We start from the raw sequence: 24,033 nt of genomic DNA on the forward strand, positions 1-24,033 counted from the left end.
AGTTTGCTTCTACTAATATTTGCTTTGATACTACTTACTCTGTAACATTGCTTGTTTTGAATCAAAGTTCATATATGCTCATTGTAATGCTATTAAAAAGATCTTTTAGTACATTTGGACCACTTTGGATTTCAAGCTTGTATATAGTAGAACACATTTCTTTAACCTTGCTTATTGCTTTTGTTGATGCTGACTATGCCATTAATTTGGATAATTAATAATCAAGAAGTGGATATGTATTGTTCTTGAATAGTGGATCTATTAATTGATACTCAAAGAAATAAGATTGTTTAATCAACAATACTACATATTTAGAATAAATTGCTTACTATATGGCTCCAAATGAGATAATTTGGTGTTAATAAATACTTGCAAATCTTAGATTTCCTCAGCAAAAACCAACCATTTTATGTTCTAATTTTTAAAGTGCAATTATATTAGCAATTGATCCCAAATTTCATTCATGAACCAACTATGCTGATATTAAATATCACATACTTGAAGAATAAGTCAAAAATGGTGTTTTATAGATAAACTATAATTCTACAAACATCAATGTAGAAGATAGTTTTACAAATCTTTAACTAGTGAAAAGTTCAAAAAACTGCATGCTTTCCTTACTATATATTCTAGCTAATACTTCACTTCTTCGTTGAAATGGGAGTATTGCTACATGTAATATCAATGGAGAAGTTATTCTTTAAAGGGAATTTAGTGGGAGTGTTACTTGTAAGAAAGAATAACTACTTCCTAGTATATTATTAATTTCTTTGTAATAAAGTCGTATGAATTATACCCAATGTAATGGTGTAGTATATTATTAATTTCTTTGTAATAAAGTCGTATGAATTATACCCAATGTAATGGTGTAGAGTGCTGTGAGACAAAAAAACCATTAGAGGGAGATTCTGGATTAGCATGCTCATTGAGAGATGGTCATGTGGAGGCACGGCTTCAGAAACAACTCGAAGTCCTTCGCTCAAGAGCATCTTGATCCAATTCTCAATGTATCCGAGTGTTCAGAAAATTCGGCTTACGTTGGAATGACACCTGCTGTTCAAGCAACCAACCATTTTGTAATGAACTCGCACAACAAAACAAAAGTCAAAAACAAAAAATAGTGTAGGAAAGAAGACGTCGATCAAAAATTATGATACGGACAAGGTTTTACTTTTCTTGACGGGATCTTTTGACGTAATTGCGAATCTAGAAAGCTTCGGCAGATTTCCACCACAATATGCGTCGTAGGTGGGACGCGTTAACGAAAGCTATGTTGCATTCAAACGACCTGCAGCACTGCTCCACATGCATTTCATTACAAGTGGGGAATCTAAGAATATGTAGAACATTATGAGCCACTTGCCTGTTGTCTACAGAATTACAATCACCAGTTGGGAATAGCACCCAGCTTTGAGTAACTTAAGCGGACTTATGCAACTTGCAGTAACTAAGAATGGATTCCACAATGAAATGACTCGCAATCGAAGTCACGTTTTCGGGATAACTGCCTCTGACTGAATAGCTTGTTGCATTGACATCCACAAGATCCATTTACTTAACACCTTTCTACTGTTCGGCTAACTTATGGAGTTCGTTACCTTACCTTTGAGATGGAAGTGGTTCGTCTCAGAGTGACGCTTCTGCTAAAACCCCCTCAACCTCGAAAGTATATTGCCGTTGCCAGAGCTAGAGAAAATTATCCCCGCATGGATCGACCAACTAAATTGTGGCATTGTTTGAGAAGTGTCCCGCATTTTCGACTAGTACTTGTCCAAGTTCAGCACCCAGATCCGGTTTGTCGCGTTCTTCCGGGGGTCAAATGCAATTGATACCTGTAACCGCCTCATTAAAGGTAGCCACGGAGAAATAGAAATCATTCTCAATTAATTTATTCTGGAGCCGTCCAGGACGAAGGTTAGGGAACACAGCAGATGTAATCGATCCCTTTCTAAGAAGGCACATTTACGTCACAAACAGTATGTCGCACATATGGTAATGATAGAAATCTCGCAGTTGTCTTTTTTGTGACATAATTTGTAATAAGCGGTGCCTCGCATGCAGCACTTGCGATTTAGTCTCTGCAACCTTTTTGTTTCGGGGAGCTTGGAAAATGTTGATTAGAATGCGAAGAAGTCTAATTGGTCAAGGACATGAACCATACTGCATCTTACCAACATTTTATTACATTATTAGCTTTGCAGCTTCGGATCTTTATGATCGCACATTGACTTATGATACCACATGAACTTAATATACTGTCGATTTATTTCTAGACAAGTACAGTAACCTCGAAGTTGGAAAAAATTGATTGGAAGGCGGACCTATCCTCGAGCCAAATCCAATCCATGGTCCTAACGCTCTTCATATATCTGCACTGTCCACATGCTATAAATGTGGCTCGCAAGGATGTTTCTGACACTCTGATCAATTTGGTAACCGCTGCAATGTCACCGACGTTACCATGACCTCAAATACCTCATCTTTACGTAATTACCTCGTCAAATGGCTTGCGGAGGAGAAGCACAGGACAGTCTTACGGTGATACACAAGGGGGATGGTGGGAAATCCAGATCGAATTTGAGAATGTTACCGGGCCTCCTTGCCAGACTTGGCATCTCCGCCCGCCACCTCAACCTCAAGTGGCCAAGTGGGTCAGGTGGGTCGTTTAAGTTATAAGCCGCTTTGACTCCGTTCCCAATCACTTGCTTCCATCCCCTGATTAAGTAGATCTTGTCGGCACGGGACAGTATTTTTGCGACTTATTCTTCATGCATATTGCATTTTCGACGTCGTGTTAAGTGTGATTCCTTAGCAGCCATAGTTTGGTATGAAGCTCTCTCTGAACATCAGATATCGGTCGGTAGAGTTGAGGTTTGTTCACATGACCTTAGCTCTGTTTTCCGAGCGCTTCGTGCCAAGCTGTGTGCATCTAAGGGAATCTCACTTCTGAACAGAAAGGTTGCCCAAGAGTCGGAGCAAGACACTGCACCGCAGATCCGGAATATCGGTATTGTGGTCTCGGTAGTTTGTGTTGATCTGGTTTAGCGGATCAACGTCATTTGCTTCATAAGTTTTTCTGTGCTCAACCATGTACTACGATGCGATTTTGAGAGCCTGGCCTGCGCACAGGCACACTGGATTTTTCAGTCTTCTCTTCTACACGGGTCATGTCTTCACCTGATACCAACTTGTAGACCGAGGACGAAATCCTAAAACTTGTCATTTGCAAATCGTGGCTGTTCCTATGATAGCAGATCTCAGAAAACCTGCTTGAATTGTATGTCTGTGTGCTCTAGAATTGAAGGAAATAAAGTTTGCCAGTCGATGGAAAAGATGTAACGGTGCTCTGAACAAGAAAAGTTTTTGAATATGAGATAGTAGTAATACTAGGCGGTCATATCCTAGTTTCAACACCAGCCGGTAAGATTATTCATCAGTTGATTTTCCCTTATTTCCTTTACGTGTGCTCCTTGCTTACAGTGCGTTCTTTGAATCTTCTCGTAATGTCTCTGTTCTAAACAGAGGATGTTTTCGAATTTATGTAATATATCGTTCTACCTATGTGGGTTAGAAAGTGTAATTTCAGTGCAAACTACGAATTGTAGCCACCTCGAATGAAGACATATTTGACCCTAATTAAGAACTCAAGGGTGCTTGCTTTTGGCAGGCTATCTGAAGCAGATTGTTAAGCGCAGCAATATCCTACTCGGGACATGCTAAAGACTGAATTTCTTGGTTTCTGCGAAGTGATCAAGGTAGGATTTGACCCGAAAATTTGGACGTGTGTTTCATGCTTACCTGCATGTTTCTGTTAGACTCTTGCAGATGATAATGAAACTCTAAGATAAGTATTGAAAATGAAACTAGAGGTCATGTGATATACTTTCTATATACATATCATAAAAAGTGCTGGATTGGTTAGATGTCTTTCAGGATTAAGATCTATTAGCACATTCATCAAATACCATGATTGCTCTGCTGGTTCAGAATCTGTTTCTAAATGTTCATTTTCCCAACATTACTCAGGGTTGATTTGGCTGCTGTTTTCAAGCTAAGTGCTCCTTTTTCCTAGCATAAACTCTAGAGAAAGTAATAAGATTCCTAGTGATTTTGGTCTTTGATCACCGCATGGTTTAAAAACACATAAGTGCATATTTACTGTAATTCCAACTTTTTAGTGGCTTGAAAAATATTTAAAACAACTGTTCAAAATTTATAATCCATAGCAATCGTACGTTTCAAATGATCCCAACTCTTACCGACCTTTGCAACGAAATTGTTACAATTGCCAACATAACGAATCCGGGACTTTTATGTAAGTTTTGTCACGCAGCATGAACGTCTGTGATAAACATAATGAAATGGAATGTCTCAATCGGACGGTTTGAATAGGGATAGTCTATTTGAGAGGTTTCCAACACAAAAAAAAATTGCAGCCTTGTGGGGTCCATAATAAGGTGTTGAACCCAGCTTAAGATATCAGAGAATCAATTCTAACTGTACTAGTTTCGGCGACTTGAAATGAAAACGTATAAAGAACATTAACATACGGCAAGTATATTGGTATTGCTTCATTTACGAGTATATGTGCACAGGTTATTATATTGTAAGATCTGCGGTGTGAGAGCCATCTGATGACTTAGGTTTTGTTCAAGCCAGTCGAATGTTGAGATCCTCAAAGTCAACAGTCACCGAATAGTACTATAACAATATACCTAACCCTGAATTGTTCAGAGCATCAATTTCTGTCCCGCGTGACTCATGGAGACCCGACTGTGGTGATAGCATTCTTCTACCGTAGTTCACCAGGAGATTGCTTCGTGTTGGAGTAAACGAGATGAGCTTGGCGTCTCGTCTTGCGCCGATACCTTAACGTGGTTCAAGTGAACAGGAAGAGGTTTGCGAGAATGTTGTTCTGAAAGAATTAACCTGGACAGAGTAGCGCAGAATGCAACACTAGGGTTTCGGAGTATCATTCTAACAAATCTCTTCCTGTCTACTTGAAGCCACAATAAGGCTTGGTGCCTGCTATGAGGTAAGTTCTTCCAGTTTTGCACATTCTTAGTAAGGATGTCTAGCACGAATGACATTCGACGCAGATGTTTAATTGGTGAACGAGCAGTGGACAAACAGTGAAGCCTATATGCGCGCGGGGTCTGTGATGATATACGTTTTGAGTTAGGTCTGATCCTTTACTGAGAGATAGTACTAGTCCTCCACCCTCATTCTTTTTATCTGAGAGTTTTCATCCTACCTGACTGCAGTAAGTCGCAGTGTTTTAGTATTTGTAACATGCCATCGCGCGTCACTACTGAAGTCGATTGAACCATGTAGTACTCTACGTTTACTGAAACTTGTTGTAATGTAACAAGGGTAATGTGGTTGAACAGATAACTGTTCTACATATAGCACAACAGTGTATTGACTTCCAATGACCACTGCCATCGCTGCACAATGACTTACTTGGCAAGAATAAAAGTCTTAACTCTCCTTGTACCTTCACTGCAACGGATTAAATACATGCTGGTAGAATTCCTATCATAAACTCAGGGTGTTCACTTCTCGACCTGTTTGCTGAGTTGAGGCAATACAAATTAGTATCTCTAAAACACTAGAGGAAATATATTTGGAAATTATGATTCGAAGAATGACATGAAGACTAGGACTAAATAATAACTAACGAGACATTCATTTCATGACAAACCCCAAATGACATGGAAAAGAAGAGATCGTGTTGTTTTCTACTGCCACTGAAAATCATACCTTCTGAAAAACATACCTTCTTCCTCAGATGCAATGACAGTACGGCTAGTCGTCGTCATCCATGTCAAAGAATATCACAATATTTGTGAGCAATTCCTGCATACAAAAACCTTATGATCTGTGAGTGTAAAAGATGTAGCATTGAGGGAAGAACATTGGTAATATGTAATGTACCGAATATCCTGTTGTGAGTAGCACACGCTGTTTTTAACATCTTGGTTACCAAGATATAATAGAGCTGAGTTCTACATGCTTTCAACTCTGGAAGTTGAACGTCGATATGAACCTAACCTGATTGAATGTTTGTAGGTTGAAGCTGATATGAATCTAAGTGAGCGAATGATATCAAAGAAATAGAGATGAGATCCAAAGTATCGTGCGACAGGTAAACTGCATTTTTCTTAGGCTGAATACACGCTTCTCTTCTACTCTCTAGCAACTGAATAACAACCCCTAATTTTTAACACCTACTCTTTAGAATATCAGAAGTTTTTGCTTTGACTCATTATTTTGCATTTCAGTAGCCATTATTTCACATCTGGTGGAACTGCAGTTTCAGATGCAGTACATTAAACAACCTCTATAACTTAGGAAATTGTTTTGAAACCGATATTTTTCATAGAAAGGTAGTATCTAAACTTATATTACAATAAATACCTACACGCATGTACGAAAATCGAAGGATACTGACAACAGAGTCTAAGAACGTCTCTATCTGATTCTTGAACCCTCAAACTTACAGTAAGTTAATTTGCCTTCGAAGTTTGACAACGGTGTGTGTCCCAATTCTATCTCGCCTATCCGATCTCCACTAGTTCTGCAAGACGCAGAAAAAAGCATCTTATTAGAAGAATTCAAAGAGCATGGACAATAACCGCAATGTGACTGAGAAGTTCTCCAGTAGACCTGAACAAGTCAATACAGGTGAGCTTTTCGGTTTATTCAGCGGTTAGTCAATACTCCTGGACCCATAAACCTGCATCACCGCTAAAATCTCCTATTTAGAGGGGACCTTCTGCATGTACTTGACACTCGTGCACCTTAGATGCCCTCCTACAATGTGAGTCAGTCTGCTGGAACACAAAGTTCGGTTTCCTAGAAAATTGTCTTCACACCGACGACTTAGGAAGTTAGTGCTCTGAGGTAACGATCGATCCAGATCATATTTGATTACTGTGCACCCCAAATGATAAGCTAGATTTTGTTGATACACTTAAGACAAACACGAGATCAAACCGAATCACTAAACTCCAGTTATACTACCGATTTGGGAACGCTGCTGCACAACGCAAGAAACAAGATTGGAAGGACGGATCACTTCAAATCAAGCACTCATCCACTAAAAGTTGTCCCGAGCTAAATTCACCTCAGTCGCTAAGGTGCCAGGACAACAAAAAACTTGTGTATTTCTACAAGGGCATCATTTACGCACTTAATCAGTGAAAATTAAATCGGAAAAGCTAATACCTCACTCCATTGTTGGTAACTGAGAACTGTGTGTAGAAATATATGTAAATAAGAATACGACACAAGCATTCCACCCATGTACTCTCTGCCTGCGAATCCTGATGCATAAACCTGGAATTAAAACCACCCTTAGGTTGCACACAGCTTGGCACGAACCCCCTGTTGTGCAATCCCCAAGTGAAGAGCTAGCACTGGACAAACATTTATAACACTGGATGAATAAAGGTAGTACAACTCTATCGACTAACCACGAAAGAGGACATGAAATTCACAATAAGAGGATTGTGCCAAGCAGTGACATCCAAGGGGTGGAATCAGTGACATTAGCGCGGCGATCCAGCAATAGTCATTTGCTTTGAGAATCTACGGTTCCGGTCGAGTAATATAAGCGGATCGTGCAGATAGGTTTTCTGATCTAAGAGCAGATGTGCAAAACGTTCAAATCCCACGAGACAGTGACATGCAGGACACTGCGCTCGGAATCAACAGCAGCAATCATTTTTTATTCAGTTCTTCTCGAATGGGAAGCTTACAATATATTCTGGTGATCTGAAATTCTTGTCCACAATTGGTCACGAAAGTCGATGAGCCTAAGAATTGAAGAGTCTAGAGTTCAAGGACAAAATCGTCACGGTGTCAGTATCGGGCTGGGTGCTTTGGTCATATATACAGCAGGATTAACGGAAGTCACAGGATATTTTCACAATTCCCAGTCTGCCGGAGGCGAAAACTATCTTAATCAAATAGTTTCATCATCTCTGTCTCGCCATGACACAACCGCTATGCGTCCTAGGAGCAAACCACAGTAACTACTGGGTCGTACACTGATAGTTTCCTTCCTTAATCAACTTTTCTCTTCTAGTGTAGGTTTCTGATGTCCGATGACTCCCTATTAGTCAATGTTGATACTCCTTCGCAAAACCACAGAGGTTTTGCACGTAAGATGATAAAATCCCTCATCCAGTGGCTTGAGACTGGGCAATGTTGCTGCAGTGCCAGTTCGATCAAGGCAACCTCTCACTAAATCGAAACAAAGCAATAGATAATTGATTTGTCAGGTCCCATTGGGGAGCTCCAGGGCAGTTTCCTATGGCCTACCTACCCCAGTTCCTCCACTTTGAAACGTACATCTTTCAGCTGAAAGCCGAGAACAGCGCAATTGTTCAGAAGCCCATCGGACAAATTCTACGGCTCTCGGCTTTAGGTACAGGTCGCGAGGCGCAGAAATCCAAAAGTTTCAGATATTGGTCGACCTGCCCGAAGACTCATGGCCGGACACTAGCACCTAGTCTCAAGCGACGCAGGAAGCCATACCGGGCGTTGGGCCGAAGCAATGGAGCATCGACACCAGATACAAAGAGCCAAAGCGACTCCCCTTGATTTTTGTTGCGTCGAGGACCTGCTGGCACTGCCCTGCCTGATCACCCAATCACTTCGAACCTCTCGTGAGTTGGGTCGCAACACTCCAGTCTTGGGCAGAGAATATACCGAGCTGCTGGGAAAAGGCACCCGACATTTTTAGCACTTGGTTGCGTCATCTTGACGGTGTCGTCACACACCCGCTTTCGGCTTTCGGCTTTCGGGTCCCTTTGCCGTTGTATCGACAGATTCTTCTCTCCACTTTCCCTCCTTGGCTGCGTCATGACATAATCACCGTGACTAATGTCTCGCAATTACGCTCTTGGATCATGTATTTGTGGGCGTGGACCGTCAGAGTAGCGCGTCCGCTTCCGCTGTTCTCTAGCTGCATTGCCCTTGGCACCACCAGATGAATTAAGTTCCCGGTTGTTTGTAGTGACCTACATATATCCCGGTTCCAGGATTATGCCCATACGTCCACAGATATTTGGCAAACTAGAAGTGTTAATCTGCGTGTGACACTCGCATTTATTACAGGAAAAACCACCATCCTGGATCATCGGAACTATGGGTGCTGTGTTAATGTAACGCTGCATTTCATTACTGTGTTCTTTTAGGTGATATTATTAGTGGCTTGTGTTGAAGTTAGAGACTCTTTTTGCCCTATTTTTACGACACTTTCTTGGTGAATTATTTTCTGCAATGTTTTTCCGGATTTTTTTTTCTCTTGATCTCAATAGTATATATATATATATATATGAACATTTGTACATGTATATACATACATTTTGCATATATATATATATATATATATATACAACATATAGATATACACACATATGCACACACACATATATATGTATATATACGTGTATATATATATATATATATATATGTAAGAGTTGGAACAGTTTCAAGCATTTGTTCATATGTGCAACTCTGTTAAGGAAGAAGGTCAATATATATTAAAAGTTATGGGATAGAATTATCTTTCTTGTGAAAAAACTTCATATGTATATTAACCTTAAACAAAATAAAATAGATTAAATATAAAAATAAAATAAAAATAAATTAGAATAAATTAGAATAAATATAAACACCTAATTGATCGAATTTTAAAACATCAGTGTTTTCAAAAAAAATTGTATGCTAAAATTTCTGTTTTTCATTTATGCAAAATTTCAGAGAACAGTTCTAGTAATATAATGCTAAATAGTATCTACATTGAAATACTTGAAAAGTTGATGAGACCTATGTCAATTACAATAACACTATGATAAATCAAATAAAACAAGAAATACAATCTTGATTAGGGCACTCAATGTACAAACAGAAACCACGTCACAATTGTCAACATCACTTGCATGCCTCACAGCAGGCACCCACATTACATTAACAGCCCCTGCCTCTTGAATTCATTCAAATTCAGCGACAGACAAAGAAATCATGTGAAAACTTCAGACAGACAAAAATAAAAACACACTATGGAATAACTTTCAATAAGTGAATGAGTAAACAAAAGTGGACATCAGAGTCACACACTAAATTCAAACTGAATCAGATGCTCAAGTTGTGGGTTCAGAATCAGTCGAAACCTAAACGTAGTGATCAGATTAGAGTGGTAAATTCTTTAGTGTTTATGTGATTCTGTTTGCGCAGATATCAGCTCGTATTCGCTGTGTTTCGAAGACAGTTCTTGTAAAGTGAATTCAAGTGCTACTGCACAGATCCAATCGGTAGTACAATGGTTGTGCAATGAGTATGTGAAACTCCAACAGGGGGGAGTAGTGCTAGATTCGGCGAAGAGCGCCGAGCCAGGAATCCTGGCACGAATCCCAACCGAGAGTGCGCATCCTTCCCGTGCATGGTCGAGACTTGCTGACAATTCTCGGCAGCCCAAGTGGAAAGGTGGAGCCCTCTCCACCAAGCATGCCTCCATGCGGCCCACGAGCCGCAGACGTGGCCTTCCCAGGTGAATCGAGCCCTGGCTTAAATTGCTTGCATAACTAGAATATCTCTCCCCCTTGCGTGCTTCCCAAGTGCATCGAGTGGGCTCATTTAAAACGTACGATGGATGAGGATTCTCGCCTCTGTGATGGGTGATCTTATGCTCATCGACATCGCCAGAAGTCGGGATGGTGATCCGTGGGTGAGGTCATGCAGTGGATAATTCGGGTACCACATGTCGTCGGAACCCGTTGGTACTGAGGAAAAATCGTCGCTATGGCTGGTTGACTGGCAGCGGGCTTAACTTGTTACAGTGGTTTGAAGGTAGTCCTTGTCCTTCCGTGTGACTACTACACTGCTACGACTGAATCAGAATTAAAAATGAGGAACTTGCATGAAATTTGTTGAGAATGTTTAGAAAGACACAAGAGTAATAGTAAGTAATATACACGAGTAGTAGTAAGTCATACATACAAGAGGGTTTCTAAGAAGAAAGAGCTTCACACATAAAAATCTATTGATTTGGTTGTGTCTCATATACAAGAGGAGAAAGGGGAGAGGATAAACGATACTTCTTCACTAGACTCTAAATATTGTAGCTATGGTATTTACTGTAGTCTACAGTAAATATTATGGAAAGTGCCAGCTACATTTAATGCTCTCAACACTCCTCCTCAATATCTCGACTTGTAGATGTAGCTAAATACAAAAGTGCTCCAACTGGTGCGAGGTATGGATATTGATCTCCGAATATTTCCTCCTCCTATTCACATGGATGGTATGGATTATGACCATCATGACCATGTCTAACTATTGGTGTGGACAATGGATAAGCATCAATCATATTAAATCTTTGCAAGATTTGTCTAATATACGTTAGTTGGTAGAGAAAAATGCTACCATCTGTTAGATGCATAATCTGAAGATCAATGCAGAAAGATGTTTTTCCTAGCATTTTCATCTCAAATTCAGGTTTAAGTAGGTTAGTAGCTGTAATACATACAGATGTAGTGCCTACTAAGTTAAGATCATCAACATATATAGCGATGATCACAAAACCAATTTTATCTCATTTGATAAACAAACAAGGGATTAGTGGATCACTTATAAACTTATTTGTAATTAAATAATTTCAAAGACATTGATACCACATATGTCCGAATTTTTTTAAACCATACAAGGCCTTACATAATTTAATACCACGATATCATCTTGAAGCGGGTCCATTTGGAGTTCTTGTTTCTAAGCCAGGTGGAACTTTCATATAAATATTTGCAGCAAGAGAACCATATAGATATGCACTTACTACATCCATCAGATGCATCTCAAGGGTGGTATGAATTGTCATTCCAATAATATATCAAAATGTAATTGAATCCATGACTGGAGAATATGTGGATTCATAATCAATGCCAAATCATTGAATAAATCCTTGAGCAACAAGACGAGCTTTATAGCAAATTATTTGACCTTGAGCATCTTACTTGCATATTAATACCATCTTATATCCCACAAGGCGAGATGTAAGAGTGTCTACAATTGGACCAAAGACTTTCCTCTTACTCAAAGAGGCATACTCCTCTTCAATAGCAGTTTTCCATTTTAACCAATTTCCTCTTTAATCAGAGCGACGCATCGCCTCCTTGATGGTTTGAGGTTTAGGATCGTCTTCCTTGCAAGAAAAGGCTTTTATAATCATATATGCAAATGATTCATCTACCGTAATAGATGGTCTATCCCAAATATCATCTATAGTACAATATAAAATAGATAATTCTTTACTCAACTTATTCTTATTCCTTCTAATTCCAAGATTATTTTTCATAGGAATTAAAGATACATTATGTATGGATATATCATCATGAATTGGTAGTCCTACAAGATGAGTGGCAATTTCTTGAGAAATAATACCAAGATTAGTCAATTTTATAGCTTTCTTCTTACGTGGTTACTTATCTGGTCCACGAGTTCTTTTAGTTGTTTTTGTTATAACTTGAGATATTGTAGTTAATAGCACTGCGATCTGAGCAGGTGCATTCTAAGCCTCATTAATAGGAACTCTTGTAATTCTAGGTGCACTATTGAAGCCATCAAGTATTTCATCTACAATCCGTTTTAGATGTAAAAACTTAGCAACTCTAATTTCTGTCAAAGATGTCCAAGGATCAAGATTCATTGTAAACGTTTTTGGTGCTTCAAATATGAGTACTTTATTTCTTTATTGATTGGATACTCCTCTTTGAAGAAATGAGAATACATTTTCTTCAAAACGGCAATTTTGCAAACGTACACGTAATAATGTGCGAGTTGATGGATCAATAATACGAATAATGCTTAGTGAACCAAAACCAACATATATGCCTTCTTGTCGATGAGTTCTAATGGTACACCGTTGAGGTTCTAGTATTGGAATCCAAATACGGCAACCAAATACTCATAAGTTAAATACATTTAGAATACAACCCGAAATGAGCTCATGTGGTGAAATAATTTCAAGAGAAGAAGGGCGGATGCATATTAATGCTATAGCATGTAAAACTGCATGATCCCACATAGATGCATATAAATTTACATGAAGGAAGAGTGGCTGGGTAATGACTTGTATACGCTTTATAAATGACTTTGTAAGTCCATTTTAAGCATGTTCATATCGAATATAATATGTCAACTCAATTCTTGTTGCAGTACAATAGTCTTCAAAAGACTTTGATGTGAATTCTTTTGCATTATCTATACGTAATGTTTTTATAGGATAATCAAGAAAATGTGCCCAAAAACAAATAAGCATAAATATAAGATTGGCAAACACCATGTTTCGAGTTGATAATAATGAAACATGTGATTGTTTATCTGATGCATCAACAAGGATCAAAAAATAATGAAATGGTCCTCATATTGGATTAATAGGACCACAAATATTACCATGTAATTTTTCAAGTATTGGTGGTAATTCTTGTGGGAGTTTTCAAATTGAAGGCCAAGTAATCATTTTACCTTACATGCATGCATGACATAATTCCATAGAATCTACATCCACAAGCTTTAAATTGTGTCCAGTTATACATGGAATGATCTTTCTAAATAATGTGGATCCTAGATGTCCCAATCGTCCATGCTAGAGAGAAACACAATTCTCTGTGATAGATGATGCAAAATTATATATAATGGGAGGTCGAATCACAATTCGGTATAAACCATTTTTTGTAGAAAAAGCTTTTTCAACAACTTTATGATTCTTCACAAGAACCAAAACCTCTTTTCTATTTAAAATGGCAATCGAGAGGTGATAACCATTAATATGCACATCTCAGTAGCTGATCAGACTCTGAGGTACTGAGGATGCAAACATCGCATGTTTATATTTTATAATGGAACCCACAAGTAATTTTACCATCGTTATGCCCTCTTGGAAACAAAATGCATTTGCTCCAACTATAGTCATCATATTTTTAGTTTGCTAAGTTGAAGATTATTTAATAAAAAATAGTCTATCTCGCAAGATAGTATGTTTTGTTGCAGAATCAATGAGTACATCATTTGATTCATCATTAGAGATTTTGTCATTCATATAAGCCTCTAAGTCATCAACACCAATTGAATCCATCAACACATCCATGGTATGAACTTCATGAGCCTCAACTAGTAGTTTCTTATTTTCTTGGAATATTTTAATAAAATATTTTGAAGTACAACATGCATGTGCTAAATGTCCAATCATTCCACACTTATGGCAAGAACACATCTCTCATTTTTTATTTTCTACTATAATTAATAGTAGAACGTTTATTCTATCCATATGGGTAGAAATGGTCATGACTATGACTACCCTGATATTTATAAGCACGTTTCCCATGTTTATATAATTTTTTTTTAGATTTTGAAATATTAAGTGTATGAGATTTTGGAATTGTAGTTCCAATAGGACCAGCTTCCGCATTGTGTAAGAGTAGCTCATTTTGCTTCTCCGCAAGAAGTAGATAGGACATGAGATTAGAATGACTCTGAAATTTCATATTCATATATTGTTGTGCAAGCACAGCAGATACATGACGAAATGTAGAGAGAATTTTTTCAATCATTTCTTCTTCATAGATGCTTTGTCCACATAATCGTAATTGTGAGATAATACTATACATTTCACTATTGAAAGCATTTAAATTTAAAAAATCCAAAACACATAAATGTATCCAATTATGACATGTGTATAGAAGAAAAATGGTCTTTTGATGATCAAACCTAGATTTAAGATTCTCCCAAAGTTCTACAGGATCTTCCATTTCCAAGTATTGATGTTGTAATGCAGGTACAAGATGACGACAAAGGAGAAGAAGTACTTTCCAATGAATAGCCGGAGGAATAGAAATACTTATTGTAGAAGATTCTTCAAATATAATGGCATCCGAGAGTTGTTCTGCAAATAAATTTGCTTTTGCCATTTTTGCCCATAATAGATAATTGTTTCCATTCACACTCAATGGTGGAAATAAAAGAGCTTGAAAATATTGGGATGCACTGGTAATAGTTATTACCATAGAAAAAGCAGTTGAAGATGTTGAAGCACTCATTATAAATAAATCTATAAAAAAAATACAAAATCAAGTAGAAAAGTTGAGTAAAACATATCTTAAAATATAAAGTCAAATAAAATGATAAACTTGAACTTGAAAAATAAATATATATATATATATATATATATAAGAGATTGTGGATTAAGGTAGCAAAATAGCAATAGGACAACAGCAGCAGGCAACAGTAGGGCGGTAGGGTGGCAGTGAGGGCAGGGTAGGCGGCAACGGCAGCATCAGTGGCAGCATGAAGGCAGCGACGGGTTTGGCGGCAGTTTGGCGGTAGTTTGGCAGCAGTTTGGTGGCAATTTGATAGTAGCTCGACGGCTGTTCGGCGACAAGCGCAGGGTGGAACAGGAAGCAAGCTGAGATAAAGTTGGATTTGATCAAGTATTCTAAGCAAGCAGGGCAAAGAGTGAAACAAGTACTCTAAGCAAGTAGCTAATGTGTGAAGGGCCAGCAAGAAGAGCAACAAGATCATGAGGTAGACATTGAGCAAGAGTAGCAACAAGTTTGAAGATTCAAGAGTAGAGCAAAAAAATTATGATAGCATGTAGAAGAAAGTCGTGCTGATAACGTATTGAGAATGTTTAGAAAGACACAAAAGTAATAGTAAGTAATACACACACACAAGAGTAGTAATAAGTCATGCACACAAGAGGGTTTCTAAGAAGAGAGAGCTTCACACATAAAAATCTATTGATCTAGTTGTGTCTCATATACAAGAAGAGAAAGGAGAGAGGATAAACAATACTTCTCCACTAGACTCTAAATACTATAGCTATGGTATTTACTGTAGTCTAAAGTAAATATTATGGAGAGCCCCCACTACATTTAATGCTCTCAACAGAAAGAAAGAAAGGTTGAATTGGTGGCCATGTTAAACTTGCTAATTTGTCCTGTAACTTGGGAGGAACTGGTCCTCAAGATTTACCATTTTCTGTTAAGAGGTATCGTTGAAAGTTAAATAACATCAATCAAACTGAACTAGATAATCAAATCATCTAATTTTCCCTGCCGTTGTCTATCGTGTCGTCCTGGCCTCCACGTAGAAGCTGTCCAGGTCGGCTCCGAAAACCCTGGACGGACATCTTAACATACTATTTTTTTCCAGAACCAAGGCCTTCAAAGCCAGAGATCCAACCACTGAAAACTTTTTTCATGCTACTCAAGGTCATTTATACATGTCAGCTGTTGAATCTCCAAAAACTGAAAGCTTCAATGTTGAAGACCCTTTCGGTGAAAGTGTACTGTATTCGAAATTTGGAAAAAGAGTGAAATATTATAGGTTCGTATATCTGCAGCTACGTGAAAGACCTACTAGAGGAGCCTTTATTATGCGCATGCTAATCGAAGATGGTTCACTTTCACAGCTTAAATTTTAAGAGAATTTGAAGCGTTCTGAGATCCTAAATGATTCAACTGAACCTTTCCATGTTTTATCTCTCGAGATAGAAAATCGACAACAGAAACAGAAATAGTGCAAACCTGCAGTAATGGAGGTATCTGCAGATAATTCAACGATCACGAACTTCTTTCTCCAGCATGGAATCCTGTATTCTTAGTGGAGATCCTAGTTGCTTCCCTTGAAAGCCAGTCACTGGAGACTGTTGAGAACATACTGCAAGTCATCACTTTAATAAATTCCACGAAAGAAAAGTTTCTAGGTAAGTGCTGAATCTCCTGTGAGTCGCTCAGGCTAGAACAGAAAAAACGAGGCAGCCCACACTGGGCACCACACAACACTGATACAGGTTCCTTAATTTAAAGACACTAGGGCGAGTGAGCTGTTCAACAACTCGACGTTTCTTACTCCCTACATTATTAACTGCAATAGGTCCAAACGCAACCGAAATGAGGAATTCAAGCACCAATATCACCCAATAGGCATTCAACATGAGAGTCTGAGATAGTTGAACTGTACGCTATTAAACTGCACGATGGAATATTATATATATTTGCAGTTGATTGTATTTTCTTCTACTGCAATAGAATCAGTGTATGAAGAAAAAGCTCTAAATCTTTTTCTTATCGGTTGCAAAATCAAAGCCGAATCACAACCTGCAATAGTTGAACAGATCATTAGAGCACAATTTTCAGCAGCAAATCACAAAGTCCAAATAACAGTAGGGTTGCCGAATGCATGCTACGGTTTCATCTTTACGTCGTTATGTCAACTGTGTAGAGACTTACATTTGTGATAATCTCGAACAGCACAAAAGAGTGAAGTGTTTTGAAAAGGGAAGGGAACCTTTCATGATTACGAGAGAAACAATCTGCTGAGTGTAGAGGAATCAGCGGCATTCGTCAACTTGGGGTAGATGACTCTGTTCTGACTGATTAGTTCCGCTTGCTAATCGTCTTCAAAGGTTTGAGCTTCTAGCGGCCTCTGGATAGAAAACAGGTCTCTAGAACAGAGCATCTATTCTTACATAAGTAAGTTTTTGATGTTAGCGTGCCTAAGAAACTGCACAAACAGCAAAGACCTGATAATGGTAGATTCCCAGGAAAGTTAAGACTATCCAAACTGGTGCATTGACAAGGTGCTACGCTAGTTTCCAATGTGCTAGTGCTGAAAAAAGATCGACCTGACTTACCAACGCTGACTTGTAATTGAAAGTACAATCTCGGTATTGCAAATGTAGTAGGACTCACCGTCAAGAGGCAAAAGAGCTCTTGGAAGCATAAAGTTTGGCACGACGCCTCTTCAGAGACGATGACACTCCAGCGGCAAACGCCAGCTCTTGTTTTGATTAGGGCACGCATCATCGGAGGCATTCATGCCAAACCTCGGCGTCCAAGAGCGAATGCTATGATAGATGGGACGATCCAGAAGGAGCCGAGCTATCCCCTGCCCAAGACCTCAGAATCACTTGAAGAACTGTCTCTACTAGCAACAACTACAGGTCCAAGTCAGCACAGTTGGCAATCTACACAGATTTACTGTGCATCCAACTTAGGTTTGGTGTGAAGACCGCATAATCAACATTGCATTTTCAATGTCCTGTAGAGCATTCCTCAAATATCTTCTAGTTTCGATGCATGGACACAAATGGAAAAATGAGAGACAATAGTCCTAAACTAAAATTCTACTGTTCAAACGAAAATCTCTGAAATCCTTGAATCATCTCAACAACGAAACGCGTTTCAGTCATATCAGACATCGCTGACTCAACGCTCTAGCACATTGCAGGAAAGTTGTCTTGTCTTCTTGTGATGCTGGTCGATATGCGTTGGGTGAACATGACGTTGGATTTTGCAACTCTAGTGGTACGCGGTACGGAGAAAATAGACGTCGAATTTGCATGCCAATGTTGGAGCCAGCCTAATAACTATACGATCTAAAAGTTTGTGAAACGTGCTGAAGTTAAGTTGATTGGTACCCTTGCCTATTCATCCCATTTAATGCGTAAATTTTAGTATAATTTTCAATGCGATATGTACTATTTTTAGAAAATACAAAATAAGAATGCATAGTACGATCAGTAAGTAGGTATATATTTCTTCTGGATTTAGGCTTCACCCATACAGTAAGCCATTTTCCTTTGCAGTTAGCGTAGACCATACTAAATTATTAAGGCTCTTGTGTAGGCAGTAAGAAAGCGTTGTGAAGCTCTGTTGTGTATCCCCTTTCCTTCGGCTATTCTAGTCTTCTTTCGATGCCACCTTGTCTGTGGAGCTTTCGGTCCTCTTCCTCCTCTCCCTTCCAGTCCTCGGTTTCCTATAGAATCCGTCGCGAAGCTGCTGTGCTTTGATCATCGCTGCCAAACCCAGCAGGATAGGTAGCTTGGGCTTCAACCGACTAACAACCGTCGCGAGGTGGGTCGTTCTTTTGCTGCACTACATCACTGCGTTGTTTCTTGCAGGTTTTCGTTTCATCTGTTCATGTGCTGCTCCAGAAGTTGACATGGTTTCAGGATTGGGCCTTTAGGTTGTGTGACTGAGATCTCTTGCTCTACATTGGAGCGGCACCAATGTAATGGGATTGTTTCGTGAGGGTTTGACTCTTAAATGGTTTGGCAGAATGAAGAAGGGCTTTAGTTGTCGGTGCATAAACTGGTGTCCGTCATATTGTGTAGTTGACAGTCAGTGTCGTATTATCCATGAGGTCAAAAGAGTCATGACAGTTGCAGTATCAGAGACAAATAGGGAGGCTATAGGTTTTTGAAGATTTCGTGGGTGTGAATTTAATGTCGAGGCGGAGCAGCAGGGACCTGCTAGCGTACCCCATATTCATTCTGGAAATTTATTACAGCCGAGCAAGCTTCTCTTCATCTCTATCTCATTTTTGCACTTGATTTTAATACAGGGTGGGATATAGTGGATGTTTAGCAGATGTGGTTTTCTTCATACCCATGTGAACTTCATTCTTCTGCTAAATTCTTTGGGACATCACCATGACTCTGTCCATTGCACTATCTGGGCCTGCATCCCGCTACTGCTATGGATTACCCACTTGTTGGTCTTTCTGCAGAATGATCAGCGGTGCAACGCTAAGCACATCTTAGATTTATGGTTCAAGTGGATATTAAAGCTACCAGTGCTAGAATCGAACACTTTATCTAATTAGCGACGATCATTGGTGCTTTATGTCATGTTTTACTCAGATGTAGAGTCGCTGCATACTTTGTTGCACTCATGTGCAAATGCTTGGAATTAAAGCAGCGTCTCTTAGGATGAAGCATTCTGCTGCTTGTTTGTTTCCAGGATGATTATTAAGGCCCGAATGCTCGTCTTCAACATTGTTTCCAGCATTGATGCATTCCAGACAAGGTAATCCTGCTATTAGAGCTCAGCTGAGCGGATTCCTCTGGGGTAGTGTTGCATAGGAAATAGCTTAGAAGCATTAGTGGTTTACTCCGTTCATTTGTGGTTGTCCCAGTAAGTTAAGCTTGTGTTGCGAGTACCGACAGTGTACCAAAAGGTAGTAAACCCCGCATTTTGTCAGTCTATTGTTGTCAGTTTCGCAGTGTGCTTTTCTTCATCGCTAGTTTTAACTCTTTGATTCACCTCATGCAGAGGGTTGACATTTTCTACACGTAGCGATTCCGAATGGATGTTCCTGTAATTATACAATTGGAGATGGAAGAACAATTCTTCCGGCGTACTCCTCCGGAACGCCGCAACGGTAGAGACTCCAAATGGTTTCTACCTCATGATTTCCTTGTGCTACAGAGTTTGAGAGCGCCTCTTGTATCTTCAGACAAGACGATGAGGTATGATCCATTTCCAATTTCAGGATATCATGCTCACCATGGTATTAGACCGTTTTTTTGGGACAGTGACCATCTGTATGGTCGCTGATTGGTAAGCATCATGTGGCAGGTAGCAGACAGCAGGTAATCCATGATGACCGTATTTCTCTACTATCGTATTACGACTGCCAAGTCCAATGTAAAGGATTTTTACGCTCTATGAACATTCATTTATTTTTATTGACAGCTGCTTCAATTTTTAAGCCTAGCGACCAGTAGCAAAAATAAAATACAAGTTCGAGTTGATGTAGTCGAACCTTGTCGGGTTGTATTCCACAGGGACTACGCCCGTTAGAACTCCTGCAGGAACATTGTTCGCATGAAATGATGTGGATATCAACAATAATGCTGCAGAATATTTTATATTTCTTTGTCACTGCCAAAACAATTGCATTATTCATTACAGGCAATCTTCAGTGTAAAGAACATGTGTTTGAACTTGCAGTGAGAAAACATCGGAATTGACATCTTTGGAACCTGGTGTTGGATGAATGCATCCAAACATATTCTACATTACATTCCTTTGTAGTACCAAAAGAATTTCAGTCTATAAGTTAGCTAATTGTGTTCGAAAGTAAGTTCTAGAGAGATACAGTTGCAAAGTGTTATCGAACGAGAGATAGAATACTTTCAGTATTAGATTCTTGTGACACTGAATAATTGTATAGAGTTGAATAAAGAGATATTTGTGTTATATACAAGTGTACATTTGCAGAGTGAGTGTAGAACTTTAATAGGTTATGGGCCCACACCCGCGTGTACGCTGCGCTGAAAACATATATATAGTTTTTCGCTTCTCTGAATCTCATGAAACGTTTTCTGCAGTAGGGGTTCGATAAAACGTTTTCTCGTCTATCTTGTTCTTGATCTTTGAATCTTGATTATTTTTCTTTACACAAGATTATCGTGATATTTACTATTATTCATGGAGTACTATATTATTTCAAGACTAGATTCTATTATTCTTATTACAGTACTCGACATGAACAGCGTTATATCACACTAGGTTCTACATTCTAACTTCATACTTCTAATTGCTTTCTTGGTTATTTTCTTGATTCTGTTTTCCTATCTTTGCTCTGTTTTTTCTATTTCTGTTTTCACTAATCTATTTCTGTTTTCTATTCAATTTTTATATCTCAACGGATCATGGACAAACATGATAAAATTCCGATTAAGATGTTCAATGGAATAAATTTCTCTGTTGTCGATGGACTCGAAAAGCAACCTGTTATTGACTCTTCATGCTTCTCTCGACTATCAAGTTCTGATTGATGCATGGGATGAGAAAAACGAGAACTCTAGAATGTTCATAAGCAAGTTGTTTGGATGTCCCACTACGGCAACAATGTGGACGAAGCTGTATTCACTCTACTTGAAGAAAATGTCGGACAATGAATTTGCTCTTTAGGGACAGTTTTTCGAGTACAAACGGATGATATTTCATCACATATCCAAAATATTACAAAACTGACTACCATTCTTGCGGATTTAGGTCACATTGTTCCACAAAAAATGATTCTATCCGCTTCATAGATTGTCAACAGCTTGGAAGAACGCCTTCTTAGACACGAAAGTCTAATCCAAAGGCAAGGAGGCACTAACACCAAAAATGATCATGCAAGAAAGAACAATAGCTTAAAGATATCAATTATCTTAGTGACCTCAAAGTAAGAACAGAATGCTACAATTGCCATGACCTACGACATTGATCAGTAGATTGTCCCAAACTACATCAAAAAGAAGGAAAGGACCTTTGAAAACTGGATGGTGGTTTCAACAAAGCTAACTTAGTAGAAAGTTTATGGTTAACAAGCACATGTAAAGAAGAATCAGCTCTAGGAATTGACAATGATTTTGCATTTGTTGTAGTATTAACAATTTTCAGCCAAGCTTTAGTAGCTAATTCTTCTAAAGATACATGATTTGTGGACAATAGAGCTAGCAAATATATGATTGATAGATATGAATGGTTCATAAAATCTATCACATATCTGAGGATGTTCATATTATTCAAATTGTAGATGATACTAAACTATGGGTTTAAGGACAAAGAGATATTATTATCAATTATCTCATCAATGGAAAATATCAAAAGAACATAATCCAAGATATGTTGTATGTACTACGATTAAAACACAATCTATTCTTTGTTGGATTAGTCTTCGAAAGAAATTTTTCTTTCATAATTTTTTCTAGGTAATATAAATTTAGTATATCTGTTGAAAAGAAAGTACTTAAAGGAACAAGAAAATATAAACTATATTAACTTTCTATTAATATTATTCCATTGAAAACTCTTCTTTCTATCAAATATTTTATTGTCTCTTTGTCATATCCACAACTAAGCTCTTATTATATTTCAATCTTGGACATTGATCAAAAGCAAGAAATAAAATCAATGCCATCAAAATACTTGCCCAAAAAATGACAATTTTTCATCAAAGAAAACCAAAAATCTTTTAAAGAATCAGATTTTGCATTCATTTTGAAATCCACATCCTCTAATTTAGTATTAACAAGTCAAACTTCTTCAAAATAAAATGATTTGGAACTATGGCATGAACATATCTATTATGTGGTATGCCATCCAGTGCCAAATCTCGTCAGATGTATGTAGTTTAGTTTAGTTAGTGGTTTTTCATCTATTGGTAATTTTTTTGTTATTTGACTTATTCATGTCAATTGGGATTTGAGTATTTAAGTGGAAAAAAATCCTTGATTTAATATTCTTGTTAAGTCAAGTCTTGTGAATAATTTTGAAATTAACAGAACTTATTGTAAGGATTTGCTTGGCTATGGTATTTTAGCCATTTAGTAAAGTTTTAGGATTTTTCTTATTTTCACACTTGTACTCTTAAATTCTCCCTTTGTGGTATGAGAGATAGCTTAACTTAGTTTGGTGTAGATTTCTTATCTTTCTTTGACACTGTATTAGATGTATATTTGTATTTTGTTTTAAATTACATACTTTATGATTAATTGGTGGTTTTGGATGTGTTGTATGTAATAAAATTTGTTTACATGACATATAAGACATGTTAATAAAATCATGATTAAAAGGATGAGCAAACAAAAACGTTCATTGAATTTTAAGTTAATTAGCAATACAACTTTATTATATCTTTGTAAGGGGTGTATATTAGGCAAACCAAAAAAAAACCACATATTCTCATGATCTGTTGTCATGGATATATATATATATATATATATATATATATATATATATATTGTAATTGTTACTTAAATAGTATGAATTGGTAGAAATAGGTAAAGATAAATTAATTTCAAATAGCTTCTAAAAAAAGCTTCTTAGATACTATTTTGACTTTACATATATTTGTACTTGATTAGTAGGTTAGAAACTTCATCAACAAGCTAATCACATGCCACATATATTCGAAGCTTGTGAAAGAAGCTAACTATGTGGTATCTATATAGAAAACTTGCCTTACAAGATAAGGTACATGTCATGCAAAGTCAACATATTTTTGGAGGTCCTATAGAATGTCGCCACATAGATTCTAAATAGGTAGTATATATATAGAGGTAAGAATAAAATCTCCTTCACTCTTGTCAATTCTTTTCTTATTTTTAGTGTAATTTCAAGAGTCTTTAATTTCCTTGTCTTTTGGAAATAGCTATTTTAGTTTCTTTTTTAATATATATATACTTCT

The 24,033-nt window shown here is 37.9% G+C and overlaps 2 long non-coding RNA genes across 4 annotated transcripts; one reads left to right on the top strand and one right to left on the bottom strand.

The window, feature by feature from the left end:
* Window positions 1-5,317: 5,317 nt before the first annotated feature.
* On the bottom strand, window positions 5,318-8,528 carry LOC112289443 (uncharacterized). 2 transcript variants are annotated; one of them, XR_016505733.1, is made up of 3 exons: window positions 7,764-8,528; window positions 6,504-6,580; window positions 5,318-5,859 (listed from the first exon to the last, which is right to left on the bottom strand). It is a non-coding gene; the product is annotated as an uncharacterized LOC112289443 (long non-coding RNA). The 2 variants fall into 2 exon arrangements; XR_002971879.3 differs by lacking the exon at window positions 7,764-8,528 and adding an exon at window positions 7,231-7,716.
* A 10,106-nt stretch (window positions 8,529-18,634) lies between these two features.
* On the top strand, window positions 18,635-21,197 carry LOC149988011 (uncharacterized). 2 transcript variants are annotated; one of them, XR_016505734.1, is made up of 4 exons: window positions 18,635-18,920; window positions 19,809-19,874; window positions 20,121-20,317; window positions 20,802-21,197. It is a non-coding gene; the product is annotated as an uncharacterized LOC149988011 (long non-coding RNA). The 2 variants fall into 2 exon arrangements; XR_016505735.1 differs by lacking the exon at window positions 20,802-21,197 and adding an exon at window positions 20,427-20,540 and having other exon boundaries at window positions 18,638-18,920.
* Window positions 21,198-24,033: the final 2,836 nt, after the last annotated feature.

This window comes from Physcomitrium patens, chromosome 12, assembly GCF_059467195.1.
Source record: "Physcomitrium patens ecotype Gransden chromosome 12, ASM5946719v1, whole genome shotgun sequence".
Lineage (NCBI taxonomy): Eukaryota > Viridiplantae > Streptophyta > Bryopsida > Funariales > Funariaceae > Physcomitrium > Physcomitrium patens.